This window comes from Anastrepha obliqua, chromosome 1 (assembly GCF_027943255.1).
Source record: "Anastrepha obliqua isolate idAnaObli1 chromosome 1, idAnaObli1_1.0, whole genome shotgun sequence".
Taxonomy (NCBI): Eukaryota; Metazoa; Arthropoda; class Insecta; order Diptera; family Tephritidae; genus Anastrepha; species Anastrepha obliqua.
The window spans coordinates 62,489,487-62,507,147 of record NC_072892.1 but is presented as its reverse complement, the minus strand read 5'-3'; positions in this window follow the sequence as shown (position 1 = coordinate 62,507,147).

Below are 17,661 nucleotides of genomic sequence, written 5' to 3'. Positions count from 1 at the left end.
TGTTCCAAAAAATAAATATCAAAAACTAAAAATAAAAAAATGCGGGTAAAGCAAATGACTCAATAAACTCACACCATTTGTGGCTTAACAGCACATCTGAAGGCAATTTCATTACTGTGTAAATAAAGTGTTAAATCCTAATTAATTTGATACTTTTCCCGCTCAACCTTCAATTGCAATCATTTTTATTTCCGTTCTTAATTCTCACTTCTCATTTACTCTGAGCATCTCCCATTGCAAGCAACACTGACACTAACCTTGAGTGTTGCAAAGACCCCGACGCAACCTTTTTTGTTTGAAACTCAACGTCTCGCCTTGTATTTGTTTTTATTGATGTGACTGTTACACTGCTGTAGGCCTACTCACATGCAAATGCTTACTTGCACAGGCATGTTAATACGCATAAGCATACAAAGAATGTTGCTAACGATGATGCGTATGTTGCTAAGCACAACTGAGCAGCTCAACTCAACACAACACATAAAAGCACTAGTAAAAAACTTTGAACAACAAAATGCTAGCAAATCTTCTCTTGCGCTCTCGCGTCAAAACACAGACTGTTGCAGACTAGTGTTGTAATTGTTTTAGTAATGCGTTGCTTCGCTGTAGAATTGTTGTTTTTTTTTTTTTTAATAGGAGCAGATTAATTTTATAATTTTTTGAGGTTGCTTCTTCCGTTCTTATTCGCTGATGGTTGTTGTGCTTTTTTATTTTTATAATTTATATTAATTAACCCAGCAGTAAAAGAACAATTAAATATTTAAGCATTACAAGCCAAACAAGAAAAAAAATTATTTGCTCACTTTGCAAGCTTTCCAAATAAATTTCACTTGACGTCATACTTTTTCTATTTACTTTTAAGTGTATTTTATTCCAATTAGTACATTTTTTTTTTGTTTTTTGGCTACTGTTGTCACTGAGTTTTGCAACAAAAAAAAAGTAATCAGAGCGTTCCCTTAGCGGTGTAATGGCGAATATTATTAGAATTTTTGCATAAAACGGAAGTTCTTAATCACTCGTGCGCTGGTGCCGTTGCTTTTTTGTTTTTGTTTTTGCTTTTTTAAAAATAGTTTTGGCCAGTTATAATGATGCCGTTGCTGATTGTTTTAATTTCTATTGTTGCTTCTAAAGCCGCTTGTGTCGCGGTCAGTGTCAATGGCGGCGCCTTTGCTGTGCGGTGTTGCTTCTCTGGCAGGTGTTACGCTTTGTTTGCGACGAACAATACGAGTTACAATAGTTTTTGCGGCAGTTGATGTAGTTATTTGTTATGTTGTTGCCATTAAAGTTTATTTTAGTTTTAGTGTTTTTTTTTTTCATTGCTGCTTTTAAACTATTTATTAAACAAAGCAAATCTAACTCGCTTGTGCTAATACTTAGAATATTACGAGCAAATGTTACTGTTTAGCTCGTGATTTTAGTTGGTATTGTTGATTTGCAATGGCTTAAGCAATTATTTAAAAATAATAATTTTTTACTAGTTTACTAGGTTCCACATAAATGTGAAAAAAGCGTGATTTAGGTTTTTCTGGCTGCTTTATCTACTGATATTTAAAATATTTAAAATTTTCCACATTTTGTAAAAAGTAAAAATTGTTCATTTGTTCTACTTTTTTAGTCAAATGAGATTTTAGAAGCACTCAAATCGATTTCAGTAACATTACAATTCAATATTCTAGAAACTTTCTAACTCTGAATGCCCTAATTGTTTCCCTTTTTTCGGTTGATTTCTTCAGAGCAAAAAAAAACCAAGAAATATACCAAAATAATTGTATACCCGCTGCAGTTTCAGCAATCAAATGACGAGTTGATATGAATGTCTACACAAAAATGCTGATGCAGTGCGGAATGGACCACCTCGATCGCTCTGCGTCCGGGAATTTTCACAAAAAGTACATGCATGGAAAATATGCCGGAATATTTAATTGTAACCTTACTAAGCTGTGGAGCCCTCATGTGAGTATGTATTGCACTTTCTATTATTTAATTTGTTTACAAAAAAATTTGTAATTCGAGTTTGGTGCTCGCCAGAAATACACATAGCATTTTGGAACGCCTGGAATCAATAGATCCCTCCATTTCTATTTAAAACCTCATCGCAATAAAGATGTAAGTCCCTATATAGAGGGTTTGTCAATAGGTGCCCCCAAATCTGAAGGTATAAACAGCCATCTTAGTAAAACTACAGCAGTCAAATTTGGCAGGAACACTTATTTGGTGGCTATCGTACCACCACTATGGGCACTACCGCCCGTGTGCGAAACCTCAGGCATGAAACACCAAAGGATAGAAAAAGTTTTTTCTAGTAGCCAAGTTCATTTCTTCTATGAAAAAACTCCTCATAAAACACCATCTGCCGCTCGTAGGTGACACAAAGCTGTAGGTCCCTTCGTTTGTAAAAAAAATGTGACGCACACCACAGTTTTGAGGAGGAGCAAACAGCCAACAAAAAATCTAAATGCAATTATTTATTTTCCCAACTACCTATAGAATTTTCACAACTACCTATGAAAGATTAAATAAGTCATTGAATTTTTTAAAATTTTATTATCAAATAGGAAAATGGAGCTCAGGTTGCACGGACTACATGACTCCGTACTTTAATTGGGAGAGAAGGCTTCGCACTACAATTGAAGAGGAGAGATGGCACAAAGGCTTGAAGCCAGGCCGTAGAACTCTTCAGTAGGGATAAGGCAGCCTATCAAGCTGCCAGACCACAGCAGTATTTTTTCAAACGAAAGCTTTTGCTGTGGGGAAAGCCCCAGAGCCAGCCTACACAAGAACAAGAAAGAACTCAACAATTAATATTATATATACGTGGACAGTCAAGTAGCAATAAACGCAATACAGGTAAGCTCATATTGTATTAAGTCCAAAAATGTTCGACGGAGCAGGGAGGCTAGCCGCAAGCAGTAGGCTACATATCTACTGGATACCTGGTCACAAACTACCTACCTTTTGAGTAAAAGAACGACATACCAAATACCATACCTAAATACAATATACAATGAAACGGAGGACCACATGAAAAGGCGAGTGGAAGCTAGGTGGACTAATCTGGACAAAAGTCATGTGTAGAACTAACGACGAAAAACTGACTTAATTCGTACTTACGCTCTCGGGAAAGGACTGCAGAAGGATCATAGGTATGCTAACAGGTGATAATCTATTGGCTGCACATGCGTACAAGATAGGGATTGCTAACACGGACAAATGCAGGAAATGCAGAGAGGATGTTGAGGAAACTTTAGAACACCTTCTGTGCGTTTGTCCGGCATTATTAAAAACGCGATTAAAATGCCTGGGAGCCCCACTGTTTGAGGGTCTGGAGGACGTCTCAAAAGCGGAGCTCCCAGCTCTACTTAGATTCGCCAAAAGCGCTGACATCCTACATGATGTCTACTTTAGGTATTCATAGAGGTCGGACTCCATCTGGTATCGCTAGGGACCAAAAGGTCTATGCGTGGCTTATTGCCAATCATACTAACCTAACCTAACCTATTATCAAATCCTCTCCTCTTTTCTCTGTTCACCAAAATGTTCCCTAATCTTTATTCAAGGAGCTGGACTCACTGAGTCAATGGCGTTAGATGATAACCAATTTTTTTTTAGACTATAATAATTTCTCAATTATTTTCTTTAAAAATTCGTGACGATTGCCATCCGGAAGACCAGTAGAAGTTGTGTTTGTGTTTTAGAGGGTATGATAAAAATATTAGAAACACTCAATTGGCACCGTCGCACCATTGATATGTGGGACATGCTCCCACTAAAACAAACCTCCAAACTATGTTTGCATTGCAGAGATGTGGAGCCTTGATTGTGTCTCTTAACCACAATAGGAAGTTGCGTCCAGACGCGCACCTGGGACATATGGAGGTAATACGTCCCACTGTAGGTGGGATCAAATGGAACAACGAAAATGTGGTAATATCATAGCCAATACTGTCTTGTCGCGGTATGATTTAGTCGTGAGTGATAAATGAATACAGGCTTAGGCCTCATAGCCATCAGCCACTAACTGCTGCTGTAGAAATTGCTCCCTTCTTCGCCTTTCTTCGTCGAGCTCACTCAGCGACCGCCAGATTAGCAAATTTGCACGCCGCATCCCAACAGTGATTTGAGCCGCACATGGTGTTTATTAGGTCAGACACACTCGGTTGTATGCCACACGTCAGGGTTAACTCCTCGCGCCTTCTTGCGAATCGAAGACAGGGGAATAAAACATGCTTCGCGTCTTCGTGTTTTCTGCATCTCTATAATACTCAGACTATTAGCCGCTCCACTAAATTAAAGGAGAATAGAAGTCTCATTGTTTCAATCTTCGTCGAGTTAAATTCGGTTGCTTATACTCGACCAAAGTATGCATCGCTGTCTCCTTTCCTCAAGATAAAGCCTGTTATCCTGCACATGTGAAAACTCCGTCGATTGTAACCAAACCGGTAAGCAATTTCTTGTGTGATCCAAGTATTTTGCTTACTTCAGTAAATTTGTCCGAAAATTGGTTTATTTGTAGGCTTAAGTAGAATAGAAAGTAAACTGAGTAAATTTTGAAGAAAAGTTAATCATTTTAAGATTCATTAAATCTTGTAAATTTTAATACGGAGTTTTCTTCGGTTACTTTGACCTTTTAAGACTTTTTATTTTCTAGGGCAAAATGTATTTAAAGCAAAAATTAAGTTTTCCAAATTTTCCAAAAAATTATTTTTTTTTAATAGAACACATTTTGTCCTCAGAAATAAAAAAATAAAAATTAAAAATCTTAAAAAATTAATAAAAATTAATTTTTATCTTTAACAATTTTTCAAACAAAAAGCTTGTTTTAAAAACATCTTGTAAAAAATAAAAACCAAAAGTTGCAAATCTTAAACAAATTTAATATCTTTCAAAATTTTCCAAAAAAAAAATTTGTTTAAATACATTTTGTCCTAAAAAATAAAACAACCAAAATTAAAAATCTTAAAATGGTCAAATTAACCGAAATTAATTTTTCAAAAATTTCCAAAAAAAAATTTGTTTAATGTCAAATACCTTATATATATCATATTTTGAAATTTTTTTCTCTTTATACTTTGTTTGGTGAGCAATTTCTTTTTCTGTTTCGTTCATCATTTTTGAGAAAATTCTTTTTCGATATTTTGTATTTGTATGAATGGGCGAAGTACACGGGAAAGGCCGGCATCTCAGACAGTGCACTCTTCAAAGCCTTCGCTCGAGTCAGCCTTGAGATCTTTGACACTGATGTGTTAAGAAGCGACCACCTTGTCTCCTTGGCACCACAAAATCTACTAAGATTTCTTCTGATTTAAATAAGATTTAAAGAAAATTAAGAAGGGAACTCGAGTGCAGTACAATGGGCTTGATGTTGCCTGAGCGCTGTACTTGTTAATTGTCCTTTTACAATTTTTTTTCTAATATTTTCACTTTCCTTCTTTTTGCACTAAAGCCCACAAATAAACCAGGCTCCAAAAAAATTTAAGAAAAAGTTTATAAAATACTTGGATCACTTGACATGGAATCGCTCTCCTTCATATGTCTCAATGCGATGGACTTCCATACTTTTATGCCCCTATGAGAAATAACTCGCTAAAAACATCTTGCGGAAAGCGCACAGAAGTTTGAACTTCACGTTAAGCTCTTACACAAATATTTCAGAAAAATTTACTTGTAAGGTTTTTTTAGCTTTTATAATATATAAAATTGTTCACTTTGGGTATCAACTTCCCTAAGCGTTTTTCCCTGCTAATGCCCAACCACTCAAAATCTGTTTAAGCTGTCTGATATGAGGCTTAAATACTTTTTTATTTTCTTTATCAACCGGCACAGGCAAGAAATATTTTAAAAATTCTTGACTGGAATTACTCAATGGGTGTGTGTTTGTATGTATGTATGTTTCAGTGTTTATTGCTTATGTGAATGGTTTTTAATTAATTGACAGAAATTATTATTTTTGTTTTCTTGTTCAATAAGTTGAGTTTCTGAGATTTGGTGTTGCTCGGCCAAACACCCAAAAACGGGTTTACGCGCCAATTGTACATATATAGGGTGGGCCATGTAAAATTTGCTTTTTGAATCGGCTATAAAAAAAACTAATCAATATCTTTTCAAACTTTTTTTTTTATTTTTAAGATTGAACATTGTCATTTATGAATGAAAAATAATATCGTTCAAATGACTGCCACGACTGGATTACAGTGGCCATTCGATCAACCCTATTTTTAAGCACATTTTCGATTGTTTGGGCTCAAATTTCATGAGTGGCAACTTTGATTTCGTGTTTTAAAGCATCAATCGTCTCTGGATTGTTCGCATAGCATTTGTCCTTAACGGCTCCCCACAAAAAATAATCCAACGGGCTTAAATCACAGCTCCGAGGCGGCCAATTGATATCGGAATTTCGGCTGATTATTCGGTTTTCAAAAACGGTAGCCAAAAGGTCGAGTGTAACTTTGGCAGTGTGACAAGTTGCACCGTCCTGTTGAAACCAAATGTCGTCCGTGTCATCCTCTTCAATTTTTGGAAACAACTCGTAGAGCATGTCACGGTAACGCTCGCCATTTACTGTAACCGCGGCTCCTCGCTCATTTTCGAAAAAAAAAAATGGCCCGATGATGCCGCCAGACCAAAAACCGCACCAAACAGTGACTCGTTGTGGATGCATTTGCTTCTCTACAGTAACGTGTGGATTTTCTGAGCCGCAAATCCGACAATTTTGCTTATTGACGTAATAATGACGATCTGAAAATAAGCTTCATCAGAAAAGAAGAAGAACACTCACCACTTTGGAAATAGGTTTTCAATATTTCCCAATTTTTTTCAAGCGTATAGCGTCCCATTTCGTAAATGTTAAACCTTTAAGTAAATTATGAAGACATTTGACATGCCATTTGTGTTACCATTCTCAAAAAAATAGGTGGTTCAAAAAGCAAACGCTATATGGCCCACCCTGTACATATATTGCTCTCTTTATCACTTAAAGCATTAAAAATCATGTTTTGTATTCAAATAAAATTGCTGCTCGCTTTCACGCAAAAAATTAAAGCTGAATCATATCTGAAATGTTTTGAGGACCGGGCATTCAATTTTATTTCTTTGAACTTGAAATTTTTACATTAGCATTGAATAGAAATTTTACATTTTTTTACATTATAAGTGGAATTTTTATGACAGTTAATTAAATTTTCGTGGTTTTTTCTCTTAACTTTCGTGTTAAGCCAAGCTAAAAAAAAAACAGAACAACAACAATAAATTGCTTTCAACGTGTTCCAAATGTATTTATTTGTTTATTTATTTAGCGCTCCCTTACAACACACCACACTTTGCTATTCTGCTCTGACTTTCTGCTCGCTGGTAATTCCCAATTTTGTTTTTGCTTTGAGCCAAGTCTAAACTAAAGCGCACACATTTTTGTTGTCACTTCTCTTAATTTCGTTTAAGACGCCACAAAAAATGCAACATAGCTCGTTTTTGCGCGATTTTTTTTCGTTCAACTGTTGTCTATTTTTAAATACTTGCTATATTTCACTCTATTTGCACAATGTGAACCAAAATACGCACGCTTTCAAAATGCGCCTGCGTCACCAAACGCCTTACACGCTTCACTTCCTAAGCACTCACGGAACTCGCTTTGAAGCAAGCTTCTGCTCGTTGATAAGCAAACAAACAAATAAAAGTAAATCAAAACTAAATATTTGAACGACTCTAAAGTCGACTTGTTGTGGTTTCCAATTTACGAATTCGCGCGGCAAACACGCCACACTACCTCGCGCACAACTCAGAGCGTCCACGTTTCGTGCCAAACTGAAGTTTTTCAACGTCAGTTTGGTTTCTTTTATTGCTTCGCTCACCAGTCTCGCTGCTGGCCATCGCATTCACCACTTGGTTGTTGGATTGGCTAGTTAACGGACTGGCTGGTTAATGTTTTGTATCGCTTCATTGCAGCCAATAAACCCCGCGCGCCCTCTCTACCCTGAAGTAACAGCTGTTAAGTCGCTCCTGCGAAGTAAAATCGCATGTATCAATGCTTATGCGGCCAGTTTTGAACAAATAACAAAAAAATAACCGAAAATATACTCGTACGTACGTACAACGCAACTTGATATAAGCGACTAAATTGAGAATGGCAATAACAACAAGACACCACTTTTGCATACCCAGTTGGAAATTTGATGGTGAAACCTTTGAATACTCCTTGAAATAAACGCTTTTGCCGAAAATTCAAGGATCATGAAGAATTCAGAAATTTTCCTTTCAATCGCAAAGAGAAGTTTCATTAATAAAACATAATCGATGAGCTCATTTCGAGGTTTATACTTAGATTGGGAATTATTCCGGGAAAAAGGTAAAATAATTATTTTGCATTGCTCTTATGAGGCATTCATGCTGGAAATCAGTAACTGAGAATAAAAATTATTATTATTTCAGCGATAGCAAAAAAAAAGTGATATATTGCTCAAATATATTTGAGCGCGCGATCATCGAGCCTAAGTCTCTGATTGCTGCTTAACTATCAACAAAGAAAAATTTGCCTTACAAATCATATCTATTAATCATCAAATGTTGTATTGTAGAAGTTGTAGAGATGTGAAAGGGGAGGTAACAGTAACAGTTGAGCACTTCCTTTGCAATTGTCCAGCCTCAGCTAAAATCCGAGCAGGTTCTCTAGGTGAATATTTTTTCAATTCTCTTACGGAACTGTCGGAAGTGGGAATATTTATTTATTTAAGTCTAAGAATTACAACCCTTACAGACTATGATACCTGCGCTTTGTAAGAGCCACAAAATGCTTCCACGAAGAAAAATAAATGTGGTTCCCGCGTCGCACAATGGCATCACAACGGACATGTAAGGTGATTTTTATGTAACCCTTTTACTGCATACAAACAAAATTGATTTTTTTTTATAGAAATCTTATTTTGACCTTTGCGTGCTCCGTTGATTTGTTTATATACTACAGCTGTCTAGTTCACAAATGTCAAATATGATTCACGTGCGACGCCATTTGCATCATTCCCGAGGGGATGATTAATTTTGTGCCACCTTGTAGGTATATAGAAAAAGTAAAATCTGTTTATTTTTGTAGTAGATGTCGAAGACAAACCTTGATTTGTTCCGTCTAACTTTGTACTCTCTGGATCCCAATTCAATGGTTTCAAATGTCAGACCTAACCAAATTCGCTTTACGAACTTGATGTTATTTAACACGTTGAAATCCATATCGAACGTTTTTTTACGAGACCTAAGACTTCCTAGGCTGCCACGTCGCACGAAAGCGTAAGGTAGGAGTTATTTGGCATTAGACCCGATCCTGCACTTTCATGCGACGCTGCGTGATATTTCTTATTTTTTTAGTGTATATTGATATCAGTAAAAAATGTTGATTCAATTTTCATAGCGCTATGATTATTTTGCAACTCCAGTTTCGTCATATAGTCAGTCCAAGCCATACAAAAACATGAAACACACAAAAAACCTGATTGGCCTCCAGTGAAAATTTTCTTCAAATCCACTTGACAGATGATTTTTTAACAATCCACTCGGAGGTAAGCAAAAGCAGTATTGGCTGACATAAAGGCTCAAACCGAAATTAAAACTCAACCCAATGTTACATAATTCAACTTCTAGAAGCGAGTAAATATTAATTTTTAGCTTTAAAGTATTCTTAATTTATTTTTAATCCAGGATAGATCAACTTCTATGCGTTTCCTTTAGGAACCAATTTTTACGTGGCGAATCCCAAACCCACCACACAACCAGATAGCCCGGGCCATTTCTCCTTATCACTTTAGCTGGCTTCCAAACTGGAAAGAAAGAATACTTGATCGGCGCCCGGTAGTTGCGTGCTGCTTAAACGTACGCATAAAAATCATACTGACCACCTCCAGGAGAAAAGTGGTCAGCGATTTTCTCTACTTGCATGTACCTTTACACATAGTATTATTCCACGGAGCCATCCTATTGTATGACACAGAAGCTTGGAGAATGAGAATATCCAATAAGACGTGCTTTGGAGTGTTTGAGAGAAAGTTTCTACGGGCGACGTAGACAAAGTGCAGTGAGGCTGGGTCATGTCACACTAACTCATCGACATCCTGAGTTCTTTAAAAGGAAGAAGCTGAGGGTGGTGCGGGTAAGCCAAAACTATTCCCCCTTCAAACATAGAGTTAATGTATAATACATATTTATTAGCAAGGCCAGCAGCACAGAAAATTACTTCGAATTCATTTTTAAGCCATAGGATCTAAAAATTGCGTTTTATACAAAGCTTTGGCAAAACTGGTATGGGAAACATCCTCTTTCATGATTTTGAGCATTCGTTTGTGTTGAGTTAGATTGTAGCTGTTGCCCATATGGGACACCTAAAACCAGTGAGAACCTTTCAAATGTGTTAGAAGATCGCTTATTTCCACAGTACTCAGATCATCAAACTCATTAAAAAACTTGTTTATCGAAAGAGGTGAGTCTACGTCCGGATAGAGCAGGCCACAACATGCCTTTCCTCTGGGTATTTCTACTTATTGCATTGCGCTATTATAATAAAAATCAGCGGGCTTATTATGTTTATTTTGGCTTAGCAAAGAAAAGCGGAAAGGTGAAAATAAATCGAATTACGCGTGCCTCTCATAGCTTCTAGTAACCATCGTAATGCCTGCTGGGTTCTGCGAGTGCGATAAACTGATACCAGATTTTAAATATCAACTGCAAAAACAATTGAAATATTGAAATACTAACAAAGAAAAATTGCAACAAATCGGAAATTCTGCCAATGATTGAATTTACTTCGCAGCAAAGCGGGTGGAGAAGAGCGTTCGAGGCAAGTGAGTTGGCTTGCATTTGTTAATATGTACAAATGTATAATTAAAGCATCAAGAAAAAAATGTTTAAGTCCCAATACTTTTAAATAAGTATTATGTGTCGATAATAAAAAAAAACTTTACATTTTAAGAAAGCGAAAACAAATTGAAAAGTAAAAAATAATGTGACTAATGACGCAGTCAACATATTTAGAATTGTTCTAGCTAACCTGGAATGTGTAGCAAGCATAAAATGCTAAATCGTTTCAATCTTAAATAGATTTATTTCTGTTAAAAATTTTCTCGAGCTTGTATCTAAGAAAAATAATAAGAAAAAACTGGTGGCAGTAAAATCTTTCTTCAAAATTATTTATAATAACTTTTAATGCCGGAAACACTCTTTCAAAATTGAAAAAATGTTCCTAGTCCCATATATTTAACAATCTAAAAAGGTCCAGCGATACTTCAGAACTGCCTTATGCAACTGGCAGGTGCCAAATGATTTCTCATTGTTTTATTCTTAGCCTCGCATAATTAGGGTAACAAAGGAAAAAATACTGAGATGATACAGCTTACCCGTCTTTCAAGCAACAACCACAAAGAGCTTTATGGAAGTAAACCCGTAGAATATGCACACATTTTTTTATTCTATAAGTGGCTCTTTTAACATTGTGAGGTTACAATTTGTTTGAATTGTAATTTTTCAAATTCCTAATTTAATAAATTTCATTTTATTTTATGAATTTTTTTTTTTACTTTATTTATATTTATTTATTTTGTTTTTTATTCAATTCTCTTCAGCGGGTTATAGTCAAGAATGTGTCCCTGCTAAGGCGTGCATGTCAAAGAGCCAACTGAAGTCACGAGAGAAGGTTTTCGCTTAAAACTCCTCGGGATCTATGACCCCGACCAATTATGAATTCATTTTCAAAGAATTCTATATCATAATTTGTTTCACATTTGACCAAAAGGTACATATTTGGAAACACATGAAACTGGCTAAGTTAAGATATACATAAAAGCTGCGTCCGTCAAAATTTCTGAACTTTATTTATTTTAATATATCCAGAAATTAGTTTGGGAATTCAGTTCAAATTTTTTACTATTTTTTCTACTAAAGCGTAAGTATAATTAAGGTAAACATTAGTAAATTTTAGTACTTTTTAATATATGGTGTCTTCAAGCATGCTTTAACAACAATCGAAGGCAATTCCATTCCATTATTCGCTTTGTAAGTGTTTGTTAATTAATTTTTATGCGCATTTAGACTCTTAAACTATCGGGATATTGGTTTTTATGAGTTTGAAAAAAAAGTGAAATATTTCTTGCAATTATCCCAAACAACTCACAATTATACTGTTTTTAATGATTTTAAAAATTGATTTTCTCTTATATCACCCACATGTACAGCACAGACACACACATGCCCATTCAAAATGTTGCGTATACGCCATGAAGTGCGCTTAAGCAACAGTTGTTCAAAGTGAATGATTTCACTAAAACTTACAAAGCGGCACATTTCTTTTGAAAATTACTCAACGTGCGTGGGAAGCGAGTAATGTAAATAAAACGGAGGCGGCAAAAATGTAGCTGCTCTTACGCATTTTTGCATACTTTTATGTTTACCTATTTTTGATCTCTCGTCCGCGTTGACTCACTCATGATTGTGCAAACACTTAACGACACTTAATGACATCTCAACTCTCTTGTAAAATGGTACAAATTAAAAATTGAAATTAAAAAAAAAATTAACTCAATCTGCTGAATTGCCTACACTTAACTGATTTTTATGATTTTATGATTGCAGACATTCAAGAAACAGTAATAAAATTGCCATGTGAAAAATCACCGGCTCATTTATTACGACTGATTGTAACACAGCGCACTAACAACTACGAATCAATAATAAGCCATAATCTATTTAGAATAGTAATGACAATAATCGCAAAATAACAACAATGCCAAACAATCATTATATATTTTTATGGCAAATAATGTTGGACGCCGTCGACACGATTTAAACCAACTCACCTCACGCTTTGATTTGTAGCAGCTGACCGCAGTTGGGACGTTTTGCTGATTTTGTGCGTTTATATTTCACATGCCTAGTCTAATTAAATGTTAATAACTGTTTTATAAATCAATTGCTTTTAAATGAGATTAATGGCACAAACTGTCTACATGGAAAAATTGATGGTGCGGAGGAGCGTTAAGTGCCAATTTAGTTAAAATTAGAATAACAAATAAATTTTATTGCGCTTCATATTCCGATTAAATCATGAAACAAAATGAATAAAATAAAATGAAATAAATCAAATGAAATAAGTAAAAATAAACAAATTGAAGTTAAAACAAAAATTTTAATTAAAAAAATGTAAAAGAGTTAAAATAAAAAAATTTAATTAATTTTAAATAAAAATAAAAAAAATTAAATTAAATTAAACAAAAGAAAATCAATAAGCGAAATATAAACTAGGAAAAGAAAAAAGTAAATATAAAGAAAATTAAATTAAATAAAAAAATTGAAATAAAAATGAATAAATTACAAGAAAATCAAAAAAAAGAAAAAACGAATATAAAATAACTGTTTAGAGTCAGGGAGAATAGGGAAGTATTCCTGGATGTTCTGAGAGAGCTGCTTTACGAGTTTATTTGTGGAGCCCTTTAGCTCAAAAGGTTTGTTAGCGTACATTTGGTTGGTTCAGCTAAACACCTTAGGATAAAATTATTGAGCCTTCTGGCCCGGTGAGGCGAATAAAGTAATTTATAAAATGGCGCTTGCATCATTTGCTGGGCGTTTTACTATGTGAATGAGACTTTCTTGCATTTTTGGCAGACTATAGTCTCTATGTCCAAGAGCATCTCGAGTTCTGGTTACATTTTTGAGACCCGAATAGTTTCACAGCTGCTTTTCCAAAATATTTTTTTCATAAACCTGAACTCAAATTTTTCGCACAGCTCACTTGCGAGTATCGTTATACAGCTGTAATTTTTTTCATGAAGTATGCAATGCAAAATAGGTGCTCTGCTTCGTTTACTTGCTGAAAAATATGTGCTTTACATTTCTCATTTTTTCTTTTGTGTGTTTTTCGAAATAAAGACTCGCCTTTTTGTGATGATAAAAACTTATCAGTCACAGCCAAGAGTTACTACAAATCACTACAATTTAGGTCCAAATATCGACAAAAAAATAAATTCAAAAATAAAAGTTCTTGCTTTATTATTGAGCTCTCAAACAAAAATATGAAAACCAAAAATTAGCATTTCTATCACGTAATTAAAGTAGGCCAAATTTTCCTATTTTGAGCAAAGCCTTAAATATTTTCAATGAATCAACAGTTACATGACTTGAAAGAATACCTGAGAGGTGACGAATTAGAGGTTTATTCACCTACAACCACAATAAATGTATGCAACTTACTCGTATAACAGAAAAATACTACCTAACATCCTGGCTCAGCAGCCAATATCCTTTTTTTTGTAAACATATGCGAATTAAATTTGATCATGGATTTGGATTATTTTGTGTCAATAGAAGATTAGCATTCATAAAATTCAACCTTCGAAAATGTATTCTAGGATTTAGATTCTCTTTTTGTAAAATCACAAAATATAATATAAAATCTTTGGCCTTATATATTTCAGATTTTATAAAAATTTATCTGAGAAAAAACTATCAAAAGAAATTATGGCCGGATATATATTTACATATGTACAAATATTTTTATTTTTTTTTACTATTTTCATCAACTTAGAAGCCTTATATAATCACAAATTTTATATTTACCTATTTTAAATTTTTATTTTCAGACGCGTCTTGTCGCTGATGTTGAGTATGTCAGATTCTGGTAAAAAATAATATTTTAAAATGGAATGATAGCGAACTGAGTTGACCGTTTACCCCAGGTTTCCAGTCGAATGTTCACCGCGAAATAAATCTTTGTATAAAGAATACATCCAACATTTTAGCTTAACATAAAAATAAATCCGAAGAATTTTTGGTGATATATTAAATGGATTAAAAAGGTTTTTTGTATTCCTAATATCGTTTTTTATAAGGACGTTACTGCTTCCTCTTTCAGTGAAGCAGTGAACTTATTTTCTGATTTCTTCTCATGTAACTTCGAGATGAAGATATTCGGGAAGAATGTTTGGCTGCCATTCTCCAAAATTTCTCGAGTAAATTTTCTTATACAGTTGACTTCGGCTCACTTGTTCTTTGAGGTGATGATGTCAATGAGGGATTGTTAAAGATTAAAAACTCTTCTCAATTGGATGTAGACGGTCTTTCTGTAGCATTGCTTAAAATGTGTTACTTTATGGGGCAATCTCTTAAACTAATTTTTAATAAATCCTTGGCTAAAGTAATATTTATCGATGCTTGGAAGCTGACTTCAGCCACTCCAATTTATAAAAGCGGCAATAAGTGCGATATTGCGAATTACAGACCAATTTCTAGATTATCTGCTGTATCTATACTCTTTAAATGTGTTGTCAAAAACCAGTTATATCTTAGCGTTAAGCCTCTGATTAGTCCTAGTTCATAGTTTCAAGATCTACCTTATCTAACTTAACAGTTTTTTCTGAAGATTACCAGGCAGGTAAAAATTGACGCGATATACAAGGATTTCTCTAAAGCCTTCGATAAAATCTCCCATACGATTTTAGTAACTAAATTTGCTTTTCTCGCTTTTCGTTCGACTTTTCTTGATTGGATTCGATCGTATTTAATAAAGAGATGCAGCACAGTAGTTATCTATGTGGTTTCTTCAAAACAGTTTATTGCCACCTCTGGGGTAACTCCGGTAGTATTTTAGGTCCTATGTTATTTGTTTGATATCTGTTCGTGATTTTTCCTTGCTAATTTTCTGCTCTATGCTGAAATTCTATTCTAAGTTTATGCTGAAATAAGAAATTCTAGTGATTCAGCCGTCCTACAGTCTGAGCGGAATAATTTACTTTCCTGGTGCCATATGAATCATCTATTTCTTATTAAAAATTGTCATAAAATAATAATTTCTAAGCTTCAAAATCCCCTAATACCTCTTATCATATTAGTTATACATATCTTTCTTTGTTTCATGTGATTAAAAATTTATCTTTGATTCAAGGCTCAATTTTATCACACACTTCAATTATGCCGTTTCTAATTCACTTGCTATGCTCGCTTTTGTAAGACGTCACTCACCGCATTTCACTGACCCCTACACTCTTAAGGTATAATATTATACTCGACGTTTGTTCGGTCCAAATTAGATTACGCTTCTCTAATTGGAGACAATATCAAGCAGTCCATTTCGAAAAGACTTCAAAAAATTTGTGTGTGCTTCCACTCCATTCATTTAACTTCTCAGACCCGAAACTATCATACGAATAGCGCTGTCGATTGATTAATCTTTTCCCATTAAGTGACAGAGGTAATCTTCAGGAAGTATCATTTATCTTTGATTTCGTTAATGACGAAATTCACTGCACGGTTCTTCTAGAAAGAATACAGTTTAATGTTTCTTGCAGAAATTTTCGTCATTTTAAGATTTTTCGCGTTGGCTTTAGTAGCACCTTATTTAGTGCTAATGCTAATTGAGAGATACCTTCCCCCTGTTAGTGACAAGGAATTGGCTGATTTGGCTCATTTTAACTGAAGCACTTACGACTGCAGTAGTTTCAGCATTTCGTCCAGTCTGTAGTTTCACTGTCACAAAAACATTCAATAGTGAAAATGTTAACTCAAATTGTGAGAGGATTATTATGACCGAAAATTAGAATACTCGATCATCCATGACTTCAATAATACATTTTAAAACTAACCAAGAGTTGCCCCTCTGAGAACTACCCCATCTGAGATGAAGATGCAAGCCTCGTTTAACATTTTGATATTGCCAATTTATAAAAGAAAATTAAGGGTAAGTTAGTAAGTAACTAAGAGTGCCCTAATGAAGGGTTTGTGGAACGGGTTGCTTCAACTGTCAATTTATTATCTTTTATTCTTATTCGATGTTTAGATTTAAAAACACTTGAATCACTTTCAAAAACACTGTACCATTAATGGCAAGTCGAGCGAACTTAGCTAAAATGACTTCACCTTGTGACCATATATACGAATATTACTCACTGGTAGCCTAATCCCATTTCCTGGGCGTTAGAAGCTCGCGATAAATGAATAAAGTAGCTTCTGTGTAATCTTAACTAAAAGCATATAAAGCCATAAATATGTACAAGTGTTTGCCGGCATAGTGCATTTGTTTAATACTTGAAACCAAGTGGTCACTTTAACATCGATAAGTTACCAGACCACCTAAGCTGGCTAGAAGACTGGTCATTAAAAGTCAGACAACATTTTCGCATGCACTTCGCGACAGACAAGAATTATACGGCAAATTTTATAAAGACATTACCAGCATTTTAATAATTCTTAGAAAGCAAAAGATAAAAGAACAATCTGACAAAGAAATAAACAAAGGAGTGTAAAAAAAATAGGTAAAAATAAAAAAAGTACTGACTATAAGTCAAAGAAATTAACTTGATTTAGAATTTGCAGCGGGTGATTGCGCACAATCAGGTATTGCAAGAAAAAGTAAGGAAAGCTTAAAAGAAGCAAGCAACAAAAAATGCAATACACAGTGGCTTAATTTAATAGTCGGACGGTGGCATTGTAACCAGTAAACAATTTATTTAATTTTGTTTTTAATTAAGTCATATTTTTTTGCTGCTTTAAAGAAGATATTTGACTCAAACTAAATTTCAAAAATAATATCAGCAGAATAATAGAATAAGGAAAAATGAACTTAACATTGCCGTGAAGTAATTGTAAATGAGTTGCATGAGAGAGCTGAGAAGAGTATGAGAAAATAGTAAACTTTTGTAAACAAAA